The 17,370-nt window shown below is 37.4% G+C and overlaps 1 protein-coding gene and 1 long non-coding RNA gene across 7 annotated transcripts in view; one reads left to right on the plus strand and one right to left on the minus strand.

Annotated features, from left to right (window-relative positions):
* Positions 1-17,370, plus strand: part of LOC135278694 (uncharacterized) — a 221,978-nt gene that overhangs the window by 143,377 nt on the left and 61,231 nt on the right. The gene's annotated exons all lie outside the window — the stretch shown is intronic.
* Positions 1,826-8,290, minus strand: LOC135278396 (uncharacterized). Of its 6 annotated transcripts, none has more exons than XR_010345914.1 (4): positions 8,085-8,290; positions 7,292-7,446; positions 4,632-4,730; positions 1,826-2,933 (listed from the first exon to the last, which is right to left on the minus strand). It is a non-coding gene; the product is annotated as an uncharacterized LOC135278396 (long non-coding RNA). The 6 variants fall into 6 exon arrangements; XR_010345912.1 differs by having other exon boundaries at positions 4,632-4,901; XR_010345911.1 differs by having other exon boundaries at positions 3,870-4,901.

Raw genomic sequence — 17,370 nt, forward strand, 5'->3', positions numbered from 1 at the left:
ACATTTGGGAATGAATGAAAGGAGAACTTTGCAAATACCGTAGATCTGGGTCAAGATCTCCTGTAATTTTGGGGGGTAATTGTTTGTTGCTCTTGTGTGATTATAAAAGATAAAGGATTTGCTTTTGAATTCAGTATTTTTGCTTCAGATACACATTCCTGTGCACATGAAATTTGATAACGTTCTATGGATCAGTGAATAATCTAAAATTCTCTTATCAAATTTGCTACTCTAAAAATTTTGGTGAACTGTTGCTAAACAAAGGGATATCTGTCTTGAAACCTATTTATGATTGATTCAGAGCCTGAACAGTATGAGTGACAGTGATATTTAATTGTAATCCCAAATTAATTTTACTAAAATTGAGTCAGATAGTTCATAATGGCTGCTTTCCTGGTGAAACTTGCTTAGGTTCTTTTTGACTTGTTCTATTTTAAAGAATAGATGAGAATTACTTGCTAAATAACATTTGCAACATATTTAGTGAAGAGAAATAACAAGGTTTGTAATTTAGAGGGGAATGAGTGATTTCTTTTCTCCTCAGGCCTGATTAATTTGCTATGCCATTGTCTTTCGATAGTTTCCATTTTTCTTTTTTTTTTAATATATTTTTCAAATTGCAAATTGTTCCAAAGCACAGAAAATTGGAGCAAATTGTTCTTTTCACTTTAGTTTTATATCCACCCTTCATTTTAAATATCAACTTATGTCTCTGCATATGGATCAGGTAATGGATTCAATTTCATAAGATATAGTATTGAAAGATGCAAAATCACCTTAAAAAGTTGTTGTTAAATTCAGCATTAATTTTGAGACTCTCATTTGCTCTCTTTGGTTCCATAAAGTGATAATGGAATTTCCTGATAGCAACTGCTGGTAGAAAAATATTTATTTTAATTTTTATTATTATTATTGCTAGATGTTTTTTTATACTCACTGGAATTGTTCCTGTGTGTTATTGTGATTTATCAGTAGAGAGCTTTGCTGGGTCTCGTGCAGTCAAATGTTGTAAAAAAGCCTGGTGAGGCTGGCAGCTGGGAGCATTGATGCCCACACAGAGTCTCTCTATCAGTGGCATCTGGATGTGGGCTTGGCCTCCTTCCGAGGCTGTTGGCTCACAGCACTGCTGCCTATTCAGATGTATCTGTGCTAAAGCATAACAAATTTACATATGTTTTGCATAAAGCTTTCAAGCTATCGCTTCTATGTTTCAGGTTGCTACACTGGAGATTAATCAGAAAACAAAAGTATTATACCTAGCAAACTATTATCCATAAAATGCATTTTCATCCTTCTGAATTTTTTTGTAGATGGGTTGCTTGGGATTTTTATATTTCTGGTGCAGGAATAAACGAAAATGGGGAACTGAAGGACACACATTGGTAAAATAATAGAAATTATATTTTCCTTAAGAGCAGACTGCATGTTATTTCCACCTTCTTTTCATTATTTAAAGGATAGGTATTAGATGCATTTAAACTATTATTCAGTTGTTGGGGCTTGTGGAAATAGTGCTCATGCTCTTTTCTCTCTAAGTTCCTCTGCTGTCCTTACTTCACCTGTAAAAGAATGGTGGGGAAGTTCATGGGAAGTTGTTTCATGCAGGGAGGTTCTCAGGTGACATAAATGCCACCCTATTATGAAACCCTTCCCCACAGTTGTCTGCATCTGAAAGAAGAGTTTGTGTAACAGTTCATGCCTGAAAGCAGGTTGGTAATCAGTTAGACCAAGGAATGAAAGCTTCCTTTCTGCTGTTTTTAGAACACCTGGAATGGAAAAAAAAAGTCCAGTTGGTTGTTATGGATGCACAACTGTGAGTCTGGGAGGAGAAGCAGCAGCCCACTTCCATGTGTTCAGGGTTTTCCATTAAAGATTCAAGTGACTGGAATATTTTGTGCTCTAGGAAAGGATATATGTTATTATTTCTCTTCAGGAAATCATATAAACAGTAATTTATTTGCCTTTTACTCCTTTCTCCTAATGTGCTACATGATACAGGTAAATCTTGGCGGGTAGGATATCTTTAATGACATTTATTTAATTACTTCTGGCTATTACAAAAAGTTTTTCTGAGGAAAATGCTGAGCTTTATTTTCCTAACAGACCAAATATGTAACATAGCTGAGCTGCCACATGGACAGGGTGATATATTAGATATATCTGACCAACCATTAGTTTCTTTCACATGCATGGGTGAAACTCTGAAATCACAACTTGTGATTTTTTTCTCTTTTTTTCTGGCCCATAGAGGAAGACAGTGTTGTTATATCACGTTTAGAGTTTGAGAATGACATTGGATTACTGGCAAAATCTGCAGTTACTGGCTTCTCCGTGTTCATGTCTTTTCACTTTCTAATACATGCCTTTTTGCACAAGAATATATATTTTACCTAATCAGTATATCTGTAACCATGCACAAAGATGAAAAATGTGGTTTATGCTATCCGAAGAGTATCCTGATACAGCTCTAGTTGTATCTAGGAATTGATTAAATACTGCTGTGCTGAGCATAGAGCAATCACATGAATGGATAACTTTCATGCCCCACTGTAAAGGGAATTTTCTAAGTCTAAATTAATGAGAATGAAATTGTCCTTCAGAAGAAATTCATGCATCTTTGATGGTAAAATAAAAGAAATACTGATTTCCTGCAGCAGTCATGTATGTCATAACCACTGACATAAGAAACAAAACTGAGTTGACTCTTAGAATTACAGGCTTTGAAAATGCAGCTCCAGAAATGAATATACTTATGCAATATTTATTTTTTTAATCTCTGTAGGCTTATATATTGGTATATTGAAGTTCCTTGAAAGAATATTTGGGAGTGTTGCCATGAGCTGGACATGGAACAAACTATTTGTGACTATTTCTAAATTTGTCCGTGGTTGTGAACTGTGCAAGGTCATCTTGTCAAAACATCATTTTGAACTCTGAAATAAAGAGAAGAGAAACAAACACACTGGATTAAAACACACTTCCACTGTTGTCAGATAATTACCAAAAAGAAAGTGCCTATACTGGAAATATCAATAACTGTAATGTGTGAGATTTGTTAAAACACACAAACTCGCTCTCCACTGACTGTCACTAATATTTATTCGTCCGGTGACTGTTAATCACACCAAGTTTACAGTCCCGTGTAGCACCTGTCACAGGTGTTGATCATTAATCAGCTATTACAGCAGTTTATTCTGCTGCTGACAACTTGCAATTTTCTACTGATTCAGCTAGTTTGTCAGGTGGGAATTATGGCATAGCACATGTGACAAAACACATCACACATTTCTCTCTCTCTCCTCTCTCTCTCCCCCCTTCTTTTTTTTCCCTTTTTTTTTTTTTTTAATTTTCAGGCTTCTCTCTCTTCCTCTCTCTCCCCCTTTTTAGACAAACAATATCTGGGAACTCAGAAGTAATAAGGCGGAATGTATAATTAATTACCCAGCTTGCTCTAATTAGGGATGAATAAGTTGTGTCCCTCTCATCATCACAAATGTGGTGATGGGTAATACCAGTTTATGCTGTATTAACTGCAAATATGCAATCCTTCTGAGAGCACTTTTGTTGATGAATTTGATGAATGTGACAATAATTAGCAGAGACAGATGAGAGCTAAATTACTACTGACAATGTAATGCTATCCCGCTCGAGGGTCTGAGAACGTGGCAGGCTAACATGGCAGGGACCAGGGCCTCGTTTCTAATTAATAGTCATCTTTTTTTTTCCCCTTTTTTTTTTTTCCTTCTCTTTTTTTGCCAGTGGGGAAAAAAAAAAAAAGGAGGAACGGTAATTGTTTTCGTCAAAGGCTGCAGGGAGTTATCAGGGTAATAAAGTTAATTAGCAGAACAAACATCCTTTCACTGCCTTACCAGATTGAGGAAAAGAGGGTAATTCAAACTGCAGAAAGATATGACTAGATGAGATGATAAGGAGAAAAATTTTACACAGGAGGCTAACAGAGAAGAATCAATTTTTTTCTTCATTTCTTTTGGCTTAGTCCAAGGAAAGGAATTATACATTCTCTTCTTTCAGCTCATGAAGTTGCTTATGTAGAAAACTTTATTGTTATGCTTTCTGCAATGGATGGGAAATGAAGTTAAGAAATATCATATTACATTGTTCCATTTCTTCAGGGGCTTCCAAATAGCAATTGTTTTGTTACATTATGTGCAATTTCCTTTTTATTAAAGTGACTTTTCCTAATATCCACAGCACTATATTGATCCCGTAATGTTCTTCAAAAAGAAAACTGTTTTTACTTCGTCTCCAGGTCTTCAATGGACCCATTGAGTGTGGCCATTGTACGAGGTTCTGAAGTAGCTAGCTTAGAGTTTGAATTAGTTGATGGATTTCTTTGAGCAGCATTTCTTTTACCATCCTCTAGTGTAAGTATGAAAAGAAAGTCCTTGTTCCTGGCAGCGTTAATGCATGTGACCAGCTTTATGCATGAGTAGTCCTATTACATTTGCCTCCATTCACTTACTTGTACACATAGGCAGGGCCAAGGTCCAAAAGGAGAGAGCCTTTCAAAAGTAGTAGCATGGAGGGGTTTAGGTTACTTAGGATGGCAGTTCCTATTCTCATACATTTTCAGTGATGTTACCATCTCTCTTGCAAGATTTTTGGCCTACCTCCATGATAAGGCTGACACTCTGTGTACTCTGTTTTCACATCCTATCTATACACAGGGTCTTGCAGAAGTCCAGAAAGTTTTGTAAACCCAGACAGATCTGTCAAAGTAAAAATGTTTTCACATGATGGAGTATTGGGAAAAATACTGGAGATACCAAATCAGGATGTGCCAGCTGTTTTGAGATGTCTGACCACGTTATAGGATGAATATGAGGTCAGTCAAGGCAGTATCCTGTCCAAGGAGACAAAAGCAATCTGCCTTGCATTTACTGCAAAAGAAAAATGAAAGGGTTAGTAGTGGCTGAAGCCCAGCTAATTTCCTGTCAGTTTATACCCAGGGTTACCCACAGTGTTCTGTGCCCTTGGTTAAAGCTCTGCCCTGTCCTCTGGAGCCGCTGAGAAATCTCCTCTGGCAGGGAGGGTTGGTCTCCTCCTGGCTCAGGTGGGTGGTCCATGGAGGGACTCTGGGCTCCAGGGAGCCCAGCTCTCTCTTCCAAAGAGGAGACTCTGCTGTCTTAGACCACACAGCATTGAAACAGGACCCCAGGGGTGGTCCAGAGCTGTTATTTTAGTACATGTGATGGCCACAGTCTATCCAATGCAATGAGAGCTCTGTATTTCCACTGCTGAGCAGCCTCTTCCTTCAACAAAGCTGAATGGCCCAGAGATTAGGGAAACTCCAGGTGAAATTCAGTTCTTTGAGTATTCCTGTGTGGCAACACCTAAATTCCTTAGGTTGAACTATGAAGAAAGTGTTCCATGAAATTTTCTTACAACTGAAGACTCAACTCCTACAATCAATTCCTGTCTCTCCTATGCCACTTCCTGTCTCTGGCTGATCTGAGCCAACCTCTCCTCAATCATTACAGTCCTTGGCCTTCTACCTATCTGTGCTCATTTCTCTCCTATTTTAACTTCCTTTTTTTTATTCTGCAGCTCCCAGGCAGTAACCTGTGCCGTGTTGTTGGCAAAGGCAGTTATTGTCATTAGAAGAGCAAATCAGTTCCATTTTCAATCATATTGGTAACATTTCCTATATTTGTTGAAAGAACTTTTAAAGAGGGGATAAAATGCACAAGAAATATTTGATAATGTTTTTCCTTGGTTTGTTAAGTATGTGTTGGGCGCTGCAAAGGGCTGCATATTTAAATAGCTGCAAGACTGGAATACTGGGACTCTGTCAGAGTGGATGAGGCAGAAAGTATGGAGGTGCTAAGGGTCAGATGCTTTTTCACAGCCCTGTTCTTCATTTACAGTCTGGGCAGAGACAACACCCCATTAGGAGGTAAATGCAACAAGCTGTGAGCAAAATATAACCAAACTATTAAAAAAGAACTCTGCATTAATCTCCTTAATTAATTCCTCACTGTAAACATAATTCATTTATTGATATAAAGCTCTACACTTGTGTATTCCATATGTTTGCTTTCTGTCTTCAAACCCCAAATGGCCAGTGGAGAAAAATCTAGAACCCCAGTGGCCACAGTATTTTATGGTGCTGAGTCAAGGCTGACTTTGATGTTATCTAAGCAATTTAAAATGTTCTGTTTGCAGAAGACTTTCTCCTTCTGTCAGGGAGTCCTCTTACTACAGGATTAATGCTAAATGAACTACTGAGAATAAATACTCAAATATTTATTGAACAAAATACTGTAGTGAGCAGTATGTTCATTTTTAGCTTCTTCCTCTGTGGAGCCTCCTAGACACATCAGCACTTAACCTGAAGTCTTACCTGGCTGTGCAAATCCATTTTTGAGATGATCGAGCTGTTGTGCCTGTCTTTGACACCCTCCACAGCTCTGTCCTACACCACCCTGAAGCCTTCTGTCCACATGCTGAGCCCTGTGTGACTGACCCCTGCCCTTTTCACCTGCTGTTGCCCAATCAAACCCAGCTTCCCCTCTACAGCCCCGTTATCAGCTTCTCCTGTGCAGAGCAGTTTCTCCTCCCCAGTCTCTACCTGCAATACTATTTTCCTGACACCATGTGAAAAGTCCCTTCCTCCACTGCACTGGCACTTCTTCCTTCGAAGATTAGAGAAAACAGAAGGAATATGGGTTTAATGTAACATGATTATCCAAATAGTCAGCCACCACCTCAGCCACTCAGTGTATACCATCTCTTTCTTTTCAATATTCCCACATCTTTCCATTATAATGACCTGGAGAAAGGAACCGTGTGCTTTTCTTATTGAAAAGTGCCCAGAGAGCGCCGCTGTGTGAGCCAGCAGGTCAGCAATAACTGAGAGAATATTTTAGCTCGGTAGAATTTTTCATTTGAGAGTGGGAAAATGCCCTGTTATTTCATTCCTGTTTTTCTTTTCTGGCTCCTACACTTGACACTAACTGATTTTCTGCATGAAAAGGGATAAAAGAAACCATCCTGTCTAAATCAGCTTGGTATTATGGAGTTCAGTGGTTACTATATCTGAACCTTTTTCACCTGGCTCATGAAGGGAGCATCTTACCATATTTATTGATCAGGCTGCTTTGTAGCCATGGATGAACTGAGCTTTCACTTTTAAAATCATGTGTGTATTTAAAATGTGAGGAAGTTGGAAGTGCCTCAAAATAGAATAATCCATTATTTCACAATAGTGTCTTTAATTAGAAAAGAGTCCTTAGAAATTAGCTAAATGTACTTTAATTATGAACCTTACATTTATTACTAGTTTTGGTGGTATATTTACCACCACTAAAATTCTATTTGGTGGATTTTTGAATGCTTGCTCCAGTGAATAGGGTTTGTCCATAGGGTGTGGAGGATTGCTGTCAATCTTAACTCAGATGAACATCAGATTGTAGTCAAACAAACCTGAAGGATTCAAACATATATAATGTTAGTGATAACATTATTTAAATGTTATTTTGTGCAACGGAGGATTTGCAGTGCTGGCTACTGAAATTGTGGTGCTGCCTAAAATCGTTTAAAATTGCATGCAAACAAATATTTGTACACAAGGTGGTGATGTTAGCAACCAGCTTCTTTTTATTGACAGCCCACAATAAATAACAACATATTGTTTAGGCTCTGAGCTATCTTCAGCTAACTTTGGATACTTGTACGAGGACAGATCTGATATATCAGCAAAAAAAATATGAATCGGTCTCAAGGTAACAATGAAAAAAATAAGTGTGGAGCTTAAAACATCTTCATATCTTACAGGGTTTCTCATTTTCTTATGACATAATTGCACCATGAGAATCATATAAAACTTCAAATTTAATGATGGTAAAAGCAACATGTATCAGAAAAGGTAGCTAGTGCAACCTTTGATTAAAGACATCTTTCATATTTTAAATATTGCTCATTCTACAACTAACTGGTTTAAAAATAGCAGCAGTTAAGGCTGGCTGGGAAGAAAGGAAAGTCTCTTTTTAAACAGACAGGACAAGGATAGAGCTAAAACCAAGGAAAGGGGTAATAAATAATGACAACAGATGTTTGTAAACCTTTTGCTCCTGTGTTCACTGTTTCCATGTGTTTTCTTGTCTTGATGTGCTGTCAGCCTCCTCTCACCTGGGACTGGTGATATCTTATCAAAGCCTAAGCAGTTCCTCTTCACAACAGGCAGATAATAGTGCCTTTCAATTTATCATACGAGAAGTCTAAAAGAACCATGGGAACGATTGGTCAGGTGACAGTTTGATGGACAGTTTGACAGCCCTTAAAGCATCATGGGAAATGGTTGTCACCTGATTTTTCAGAGCAACTGGGGAGATAACCTTCAGCATGACAGGAAAAACAAAATTCTGAATATTTGTGTAGGGTTTGCTAACAGCCGTAATGCTCACTTAAGTGATAATGGGGATGAATTTAGATTGCTTGAAATGGAGTTATCTGAGCTGGGATCTGTTTAGCCTGTAAATGTTTTTGACATCTTTAGCTGCCTTTCAACACTTTTACTGAATGTAATTCTTCAAACAGAGGTAATGTAAGGAGTGCAGATGGATTATTTGGTTTGCACTTGGTCAGACTCTCTGCGGAACACATGTTTTGTCTCCTAAATGAAATTGGAAGAACAGATCTCCTAAATTTTTTTTTCCTCTTGCTTTGTACCTTATTATCCTGACTACCCAAAAATTATTCCTTGCTTACTATGAAATATCCTCTATTAGTGTGAACCAGGCAGATGTTTGCACCTGGAATCACCCTCATAATGGCCACTTCTGTGGACTTCTGCTGAGATTCACATACATACCACCTGATAAACAACATATCCTACTCTTAGATCAATACTGAGGCTCCTGAAAATGCTGGCATTGCTGCCACCCCCATTTTACTGCTAGGGGTAAATTCAAGATGCAGTGTTCTTGGTAGTGTAGTTCTGGTACTTCTCAGAAACACTGAAACACAAAACAAATCTTAAAAAACAGCATCACAATTGTAGGTTTTGAAGGAGAAATTGGGGAGGCAAAATGGTTAAGCATTTGTTCTTTAGCACCAAAACCTGGACACGTGTTGCCTGTGTGGTACATTAAATCAATGTAGATATCTCACCTCCAAGAGGAGCAGAGGAGGTTGGTGTGAGGGGTGGAAGAAGCCCTGCAATTAAACTGATCAGTGCAATCAGGAGGACATGTACTGCAAACCATTCCCATCCTTAGTCTGGAACTTCACAGCAAATTTGGGCAAGCCATGAAGGTTTCTCAGCTCTTTCTGTTTCTGATTCTTCCTGTATCAGTCTAATCAAGATGCCATCACATATTTTCACTCCTTCTGTATCAGTGATGTCTGCATCACCTTCAGCCAACCTTGTGTTTGCAATCTTGTGTTTCCATGCTGCCAATATCTTTTCGTTTTGAGGGTCTAAGCTCTTCTTGAAGCTTTTTTTTTTCTTTATTTTTATCTCCATTTTATCTCCATATCTCTGTTGCGTGTTAAATGACAAACACAACTCCTGACATCAGAGCCCTGTTCTGTTAAATTTCTAGCTAACATCATATCCTGCCTTCTTTCCACTTCAGAGTCCCTCTTTTGAAACATGTTTCAATGCTTTCTGTGATGAAGTTTGTAAACCACATATTTCTTTTACAAGAAGTTGTAGTGGCAATGCTGTTATTCTCCCTCCCCTGCTGAGGGACAAACTGGATAGACAAATATTTATGATCACTGCCTGTACAGAATAACACATAAATTAAATAAATAAGAGGGCCCTTTTTTGAGCATTAAATTGATATTCTCTCCTTGTTTTTCCAGAGACAAATTTTAATGTATCATTAAAAGTTTCAACAAGCTGCTGTCAGAAAATTTCAACATTTCATTGCCAGCATATTTAGCATTTATGATGTTATATAGAATGTAATCTTATTTACTTTATCATTAAAATAATGTTACCCAGAGAATTTTGCATATTTTTCTATCATAACTATCAGTATTATAATGATCAGTAACATTTATATGTTCCATGATCTGAAGCCTGTTGATTTTTGGGATTGCAGTTTAAAAATAATGATAATTTGGAACGTGACTGTGTGCAAGCATGCACAATATGTCTCCACACATGTCCCTCTCTAGGCTGACTGAATATCAGCAGAGCAAGGTGCAAGTTAATTGCAGGCTGGTTGTGCCTCTGGATGTCCACAGCATCAAGGACACAGTGGCTTTGGGCAGGCCATGGCAGATGGTGTGTTTGGATGTGGGTTTTTCCAGATGAAGGTAGAGAAATCTCTCTTTAGGCTTTCACAGCTTGCCATGTAAATACTATTGTTCTGGTCAGCTCTGATTTATATCCAAGGCTATGGTAAGATAAAAAAGGGCCCTTACCCTTCTGTCACAAACTCCTCTTTGTTGAAGTTTCTTTTGTCAAGTAGCTCATACTCTGACTCATCTTTTTCAATACTGTGCTTAGTTTCAGAACTCAGTATTGTTTTACTCAAAATACACTTTAATTGCAAACTTAGTATTTCCTGAGTAAAATTTGCAAGTTTACTCTCTGCTTTAGATTTAGTATTGTAATTGATTTTATATAATTTTTGCACAGCAATACTGAAAGAATTATCTATGTTGAGCTTTTCTACATTGTTTTTTTTAAATAATGGTAAAATCTCCTACTGCAAATGAGTTTAACAAAATATTTCTGAGTGTATCCACTGCTTCTACAAAATGCAAGTTGCAAGTGAAGGTTTTTCTCCCTGTATTTTTGCAAGCAAACAATGTGGTTGTCAGAGAACCTAATCAGTATTTGAGCTGACAAACAACCAAACAAAAAAGGTATTTAGCAGGGCCTCTGATTTCCCTAATGACAGAATATACCCATCAAGGAAACTCAGTAGCAGCTGCTCCATTGTGTTAAAGATTTGAAGATGTCTTCGTTTTGAAAAAGTTTGGAGGGTTTTCTTTACTTTCACCAGAGAATATGTAAAGAGGCATTTTTATTTCTTTTTGGTGTGGGAAGACAGAAATCAGCTGATTACCAAGTTAATACTGCTTTCTGTGGCTGTGTAGTAGGTTCTTCAGTTTCAAGACTAAATCTTGTGTGTCAGTTGTGATCAGATAATTGCTGATAACAAATCCAACTCGCTCACTGGGCTCTCACATAACATCCATCTGGAAAAACACTGACATGCACCACATGGAAAAGAGGAGGCTCCTCTTCTGCTTGTGGATGACTGTTTATTTCTTATACTGTTAACTCACATCCTCTTTGAATATTAATTACTTTATTCTAGCTGCTTTTCTAAGTTCATAGCATCCGCTGCCATAGTGTGATGAGGCTTCCAGAGAGTTCTAATGAAATAAGTACAGTATTTGCATGGTTGGATGAACATTTAGATCTGTTTTTCCCTTGAGGTGGAAAATTGATCTTGTGCTAAACAAGATAGATATTGATAAGAACACTGATATTGAGTCAACCTGAAATCAATGTTTTCTCATAACTGATTACAGAATTCTTGGAGTCACATCAAAAGGAATTCAGTAATGAAAGTGTGAAGACTTGAATCATCTGGGAAAAAAGAGTGAATTGTAAAATCAGAGTGAATGTCTTAAACAAGAGAGGGAATCCAGGATAAGACAAAAGTAGTCAATAAAACTGCAGCAGGGGAAGTAGGAGTGATAAGGAGAATGAAATAACAGATGAGAATGGCTTCAGTAAAGAGAAGCTGTGTTGGAAGCAATAAGAATAAAAATCCCAGGCAAAATCTGATAGTCTGACTGGGGCAGAAGAGCATTCCTGTATATCACAGCCTTCATCATAGAATTTTATACAGTGCTCTAATTGTCTTGTTTTTACTGCATCCATGTATTATGGAGACATGGACAGAACCTTGAGAGGTCCTTTTATGCCTATTTCAAACTGGCAGAAGTATCTCATATCCAGGAGAATCAGTATTCAGAGAAATCTGGGGGGATGATGCCTGCAATGGCAGCAGCACTTTAACCAGAAAATGAAAGACAGCAGGGTTTCTGTGTTACATCACTGCAGCACAAGGCACAGTTTTCAGATTGTGAAATTTGCAATTCATTGGCAGAATTAGATACCCTTATATTCAACTGGTGATGGCAGCTTGCTGTATTCTGAATTTCTCTGGAATGAAAGGGTGGATTCTTAGTTGTAATCTGTGCAGCAAGCATGTCTGCAGCATTGGTGGCACTTAGGAATATTTGGAGGAGAAACGGGAGTGCTGTTCACCAAACAAGGTACTTGACCACTTAGTCAGAAGTGCTGACAATTCCTTATGACACTTTTACCCGTCAAGAAGAATGTAAGTAGGATTCATGCATCTTGGATGTGTAGCATTTAGAATATTTCACACTTTGTGAGTGTTCTGAGCTTCAGAGAGAAGAAAAGAAGCAGCATTTGTTTGCTGGCATAGGATGCATCTTCACAAGAGGAGCTTTGTGAGTGTACGAGTCTACCTGTTCTTTTTTGAAGTACTTCACTGCTGCTTTTCAGTGTTTGGTGTTTCGCTGGTGACCTGCAGGCACTTAGCTCTTCGATGAAGCATTGTCTACCACAGACAGCTCAAAGGACTCAAATTCATAGTTTCAGTAAGAGTTCAGCTATGAAACAATAAGGCTCAGGCACAGACATGTCAAAGCAGGTGGCTTCCTCACCATTTCACTCTTCCTGAATTCCTGTTCTTGCTCTCAGTGCCCCTGCTTCTCTCTCTTCATCTGGAATATATTCCAAGAAAGCAATCTATACATGTGTATATATGTATTACACAGATATACAAGTCCCCTAGAGTGTTATTAAAAAAAAAAATAGTATTTTTAATAGGAATCCTCAGGATTGAACTGAGTTCACAAGTCCGCTTGACTGATAGAAAATTCAGAGTGATCATAATGAGGTCATTGTTTCCCTAAAACAGTGGAAGACAGACGGACAACTCCATTGTCAAGTCTTGTTTGTTTACGTTTGTTTACATCTTGTTTGTTTACATCTTTATGTCATAAAGTTAGGGTCAACATTTAAATGAATCTACACCCACATCTGCTTTTTCAAATCTGAGCAAAATGGTTGAAGTAACACATTTGGGAAGTTTTACAGCTTTATCGACATCCCCATCAGTAAGAAAGTGTGAGTTCATTTATGAACTCATTATTGCACCCTGAAGTGGACACAAAATCTATTTCAACTCATTTCTAGAATACTGAATCTAAATTAATTTGTCTTAATTGAGACACTTTTTTGCATTTGATATTTGAAGATAGGATTAATTCACAGCCATCTGTTATCTTATCTTGCCTTGGTTAATGATAGGCCCAGCAGTTTGGGGAAATGAAATGAACAGGCACAGGGGTCACTGTCATTATCTGGATCATTTCATGTGATGCAAATTAAATCAGGTACATCACGGCAGCTAAAACTGCGTGTAGTTCCTTTAGTGAAAGCTCTCACATTGATCAGTTTTGATTTTAGCTCAAAAAGCTCGTATTTCTGTCTTCAAGGCACTGTCTTTGGTACTAGTCATGTGCAAAGGGTAGACAGGAGGTGTGGTAGCTACTTCCTTTTGTCCCTTCTTCATTCTTTAGACATTTCTTGCATGCTTGGGATTTGGTAGGAAAGAAGCATATGGATGCTGGGTGTTCTGAAGGGAAGCAACATTCCCCAGCTACACAAATATTGTTATGAGCTGCTATTGTGCAACCTGTTCGCATTTATAACTGGAATTGATATCCAGGAAGGTGATTTAATTTTGAAGAGGGAGCAGGAGTGCTCGAAGCACAGCAACATAGGGATGACACTAAGGATGTTAAATATATTGAGTTCAGAAACTGACAATTGCAATGCAAATTTCACTTGTGAGCCTGCAAACACTCCAGTTACCCTGAGATGTTTATTTTCCATTTATTGTCATCTTTAGAGGCATTTTTCACTTGTTTGGCCTCTAATGTATAGATTTTCTTACCCAAAAAACTAAACATAAGATTTTGACTTTCAGCACCTTGGTGATGAAAACAAATCCCAGAGCCAGCACAAAGCACTGCCAGAGCTGATAAATACTCTTCAACAGTGATGAAAATTAGGCTCTGACATGATTCTGGCACAGGCAGAAACTTTCAAACAATGTTGCTGTTATTATTTTGCTCATGAGGAGGAGAAGATTTTACTATAAGACTAAATCACTTATCTGACATTTCATTAAAACTTTAGTGCTTTTCATGTTAAAATCTTCTCTACTTAACAGAAATGGAGACTGAGAAGGGACTTGATCAGTGCCCTGTAGTGAGTGTTCAGCTGTTCTTGGACTTGCAGGAATCCTGCTTTCCAATCTCATCTGGTTCATATCTTCCATCTCAGACCAACTGCAGCTACAGCAGTTGCACCAGCATTATCCTGGTTTGCACCTGTGTTTTCCAGGATCAGCTCTAGCTGTGGATGTTTCATTAGTGCGTTCACATTTTATTGCCTTTCTCTGCAAATGGCCTGTGCAAAGGTTATAATGTTCTCCTTCCTTGACTAAATAGTTTAAAGCTGCACCAAATTTATTAATATTGTTGTTATTATTATTATTTTGCTAATGCAATGTCTTGTGTATTTGGTAGTAAGCAGTTTCCCATCTGTGGCTGAATGATAGAAGCTAAAGCTGATATGGATTTTCTATTTTCCATCACTCCATATCATTTGTAAACTCTTTAGTTCTGTAAAAGATCTGCTTTAAATAAATAAATGTATCCTGACTAATCCTCTTTGAATAAGTGGAAAGCATTTAATCCCATGATTCTGTAAATCCAGGGTAGCTGTCAAATTGTGTGTTCATTTTTCTGCATTATCTAAATCGGTTTGTATCAGATTTTTCATTGACAACAACAGTTTGTTATTTGGATTAAATACCTCTCATGCTCTATAACCTTTCATTTAAGAGTCATTTGCATCCCTTTTTTGGCTGCTACTTCAATCATCTGTATTTTAACAGTTCTTTAGGAATATTTGCTGCTAAATATTCACACTGCTTTTTAAACTGTCTTTTTTTTTTCCAAATTCCTAACTTCTTCAAGATCTGAAATTCAAACTATTTTTTTGGTGTCGCCAAGAGGCTGAATTCATTTATCAGTTTTCAATTTAAGAAAATAAAAATAGATGACTAGTGAACTTCGTTTCAAAATTTTAAAAAGTGGTTCATTAATTGAACAGCAGCTGGAGGGAAAAACTAATCAGCTCATTTCAACTGCACTAGCTCATTATCATTTTGTCTGATGAAATCTTTGGTGGCTGGTTTCATGGGAAATGGGTCCTTCATACAGCCGCCCCTGAACTGTCTGGAAAAAGGTCACTTGTCCCCATCCAGTAATTAAAACTCATGTCAGGAAATGCACTTCCACTTTTTAATTGCTAGGGATAGAAGCCCTCTTGTGGTTTTTTGACATTAAGGAAATGTTTGGGGTCTTCCTGTTCTTCGGAAGAATTTCAGTGGCTCATGCTGACGGGTAGTGATTTCTGAAAAGAGAGCAAATGTGACACAAAAATTCATGTCCAAGTAGCTGTAGCATTTCTTTCCACTGGTAAATCTCTTACCAGTGCCCACAGGGATACAAAGGATTGCATCTCTATTTTAGTTTGCACTATCCTGAGCTGGGCATGACTTCGTTTGGGAACCACAGAAGTTTTGGAGATGGTGCATAGAATTTAGGGGTCTGTGTTACCTCTTGAACTTTTCAGTGCTAACACCACTGCTGTAGAACAGACCTTCTTTTTAAATATGTTTCCCAATAAGTTTATGTAGATTCACAAATGTAAAGAAATGTAAAGAAAAGAATAGCCAAGACTGCCAGATTCTCTTCCCTGTTCTTGTTTGATTTGGGGCAAACCATTTTGAGATGGTTAAAGTTCAACTTTCCTCTAATAAGTGTTGTATTCAACTTATTTTTTGGAAAGTGCTTTGAAACAGCTACATTAAATGTATGAGAGATGTGTATAACTCTAATAGCCATCATTTAAGTATTGGATTTGTAATAATTTTACCAGTGATGAACGTTGCAGTAGAGTAACAGAACTATAACTTTTAGAAATAAAGTTTTCTAATAATAAAATATCAAAGCATACTTTTAAATATTTCTACTAAATGAAGAAAAATCTTATTATTCAACTGTAGCTTTTGCCACTTAATAATAGCATAATTGTAGATAGAAAAGTCCTTTTTTTCATTACCTTATATACTAAATAAGTTTATAAAATAAGATATAAGTAAGTGATTGGTTTCATAATTTCTCAAGTCTGTTATATATTTGTGCAGTTCTTCTCATTCAAACTGTGCACACCAGCAAAGCATTATTTAGGTCATGGATAACTGATAGAAATTCAAAACCCCCAACACACTATTTAGACATGCTACTTAGCCAAGTACTAATTTTGGTGAGTTAAATTCATTGTGCATCTGCTGCAAAGTAATTTAGGAAAGACTTCATATGAATTTTGTAATTAAAAATTGAGAGCACTGACAGTACTGGGAAGGACTGAAAACCAAATATTTTGTTTGCGCTTCCACACTGCGACACATTTTCAATAAGGAAACTAAGACTGACTATAAAAATAAATTCTAGTTAAGTTTATTTAACTCCAGTTAGGATTTGAAAATAACTTTCCAAGCTTTTTTCACAATAAATACTTGATTTCATGGTAAATACTCGATTTCTTCAGAAAGAAAATCTGTGTTTAGATTAAAAGCATTGCTTGCAAGTGAATAACTTTCCTCAGGAAAATTTATGTAAAAGCAATTCCTTTCTAACTTTACTTTTCCACTGGGCAGGGGAGCGTGGTGGAATATCTGGGTGTCTGCCTATATAACCATAGTGTTTACATGTCTTCTGTATATGAAAGTTGCTGGTAAAGCCAGCACAAGGTGAAAAACTTGGAATTGGTCCATATGGTTCTCAAAAATTGTAATTTAAATTTAATAACAAAATTAAATTTTCACAGTAAATTTATTTTTGCCTCGTCCAATGGGTTGTATTTTCTAGTTTGTCTCTGCCACCATGAGGGTAAAAATTTACCTTCCCTGGACAAGTTGCTAACTTAGCCTCACCAAAGAGCTGAAAAGTTGTGAGGATTTTGTGCCCTTCATAAGTAGATGCTAAAACTCTGAGATGCATCAGTAGCATGGTTAAATCAAAAGCCTCTGGTGAAGGTTTTCAGCCTGGTTTCCATCTGGATCCTCAGTGCTTGAGAGGAAAATAAAGACGCTTAAATCTTCTGTTGGAAGCATCTCACAGGAAGAATGAGATGGTTTATCCTGAGCAAACAGTCCCCATTAACTCAGCCCCAAACAGGGCAGTAGATATTGTTTACACTGG

This window comes from Passer domesticus, chromosome 11, assembly GCF_036417665.1.
Source record: "Passer domesticus isolate bPasDom1 chromosome 11, bPasDom1.hap1, whole genome shotgun sequence".
Lineage (NCBI taxonomy): Eukaryota > Metazoa > Chordata > Aves > Passeriformes > Passeridae > Passer > Passer domesticus.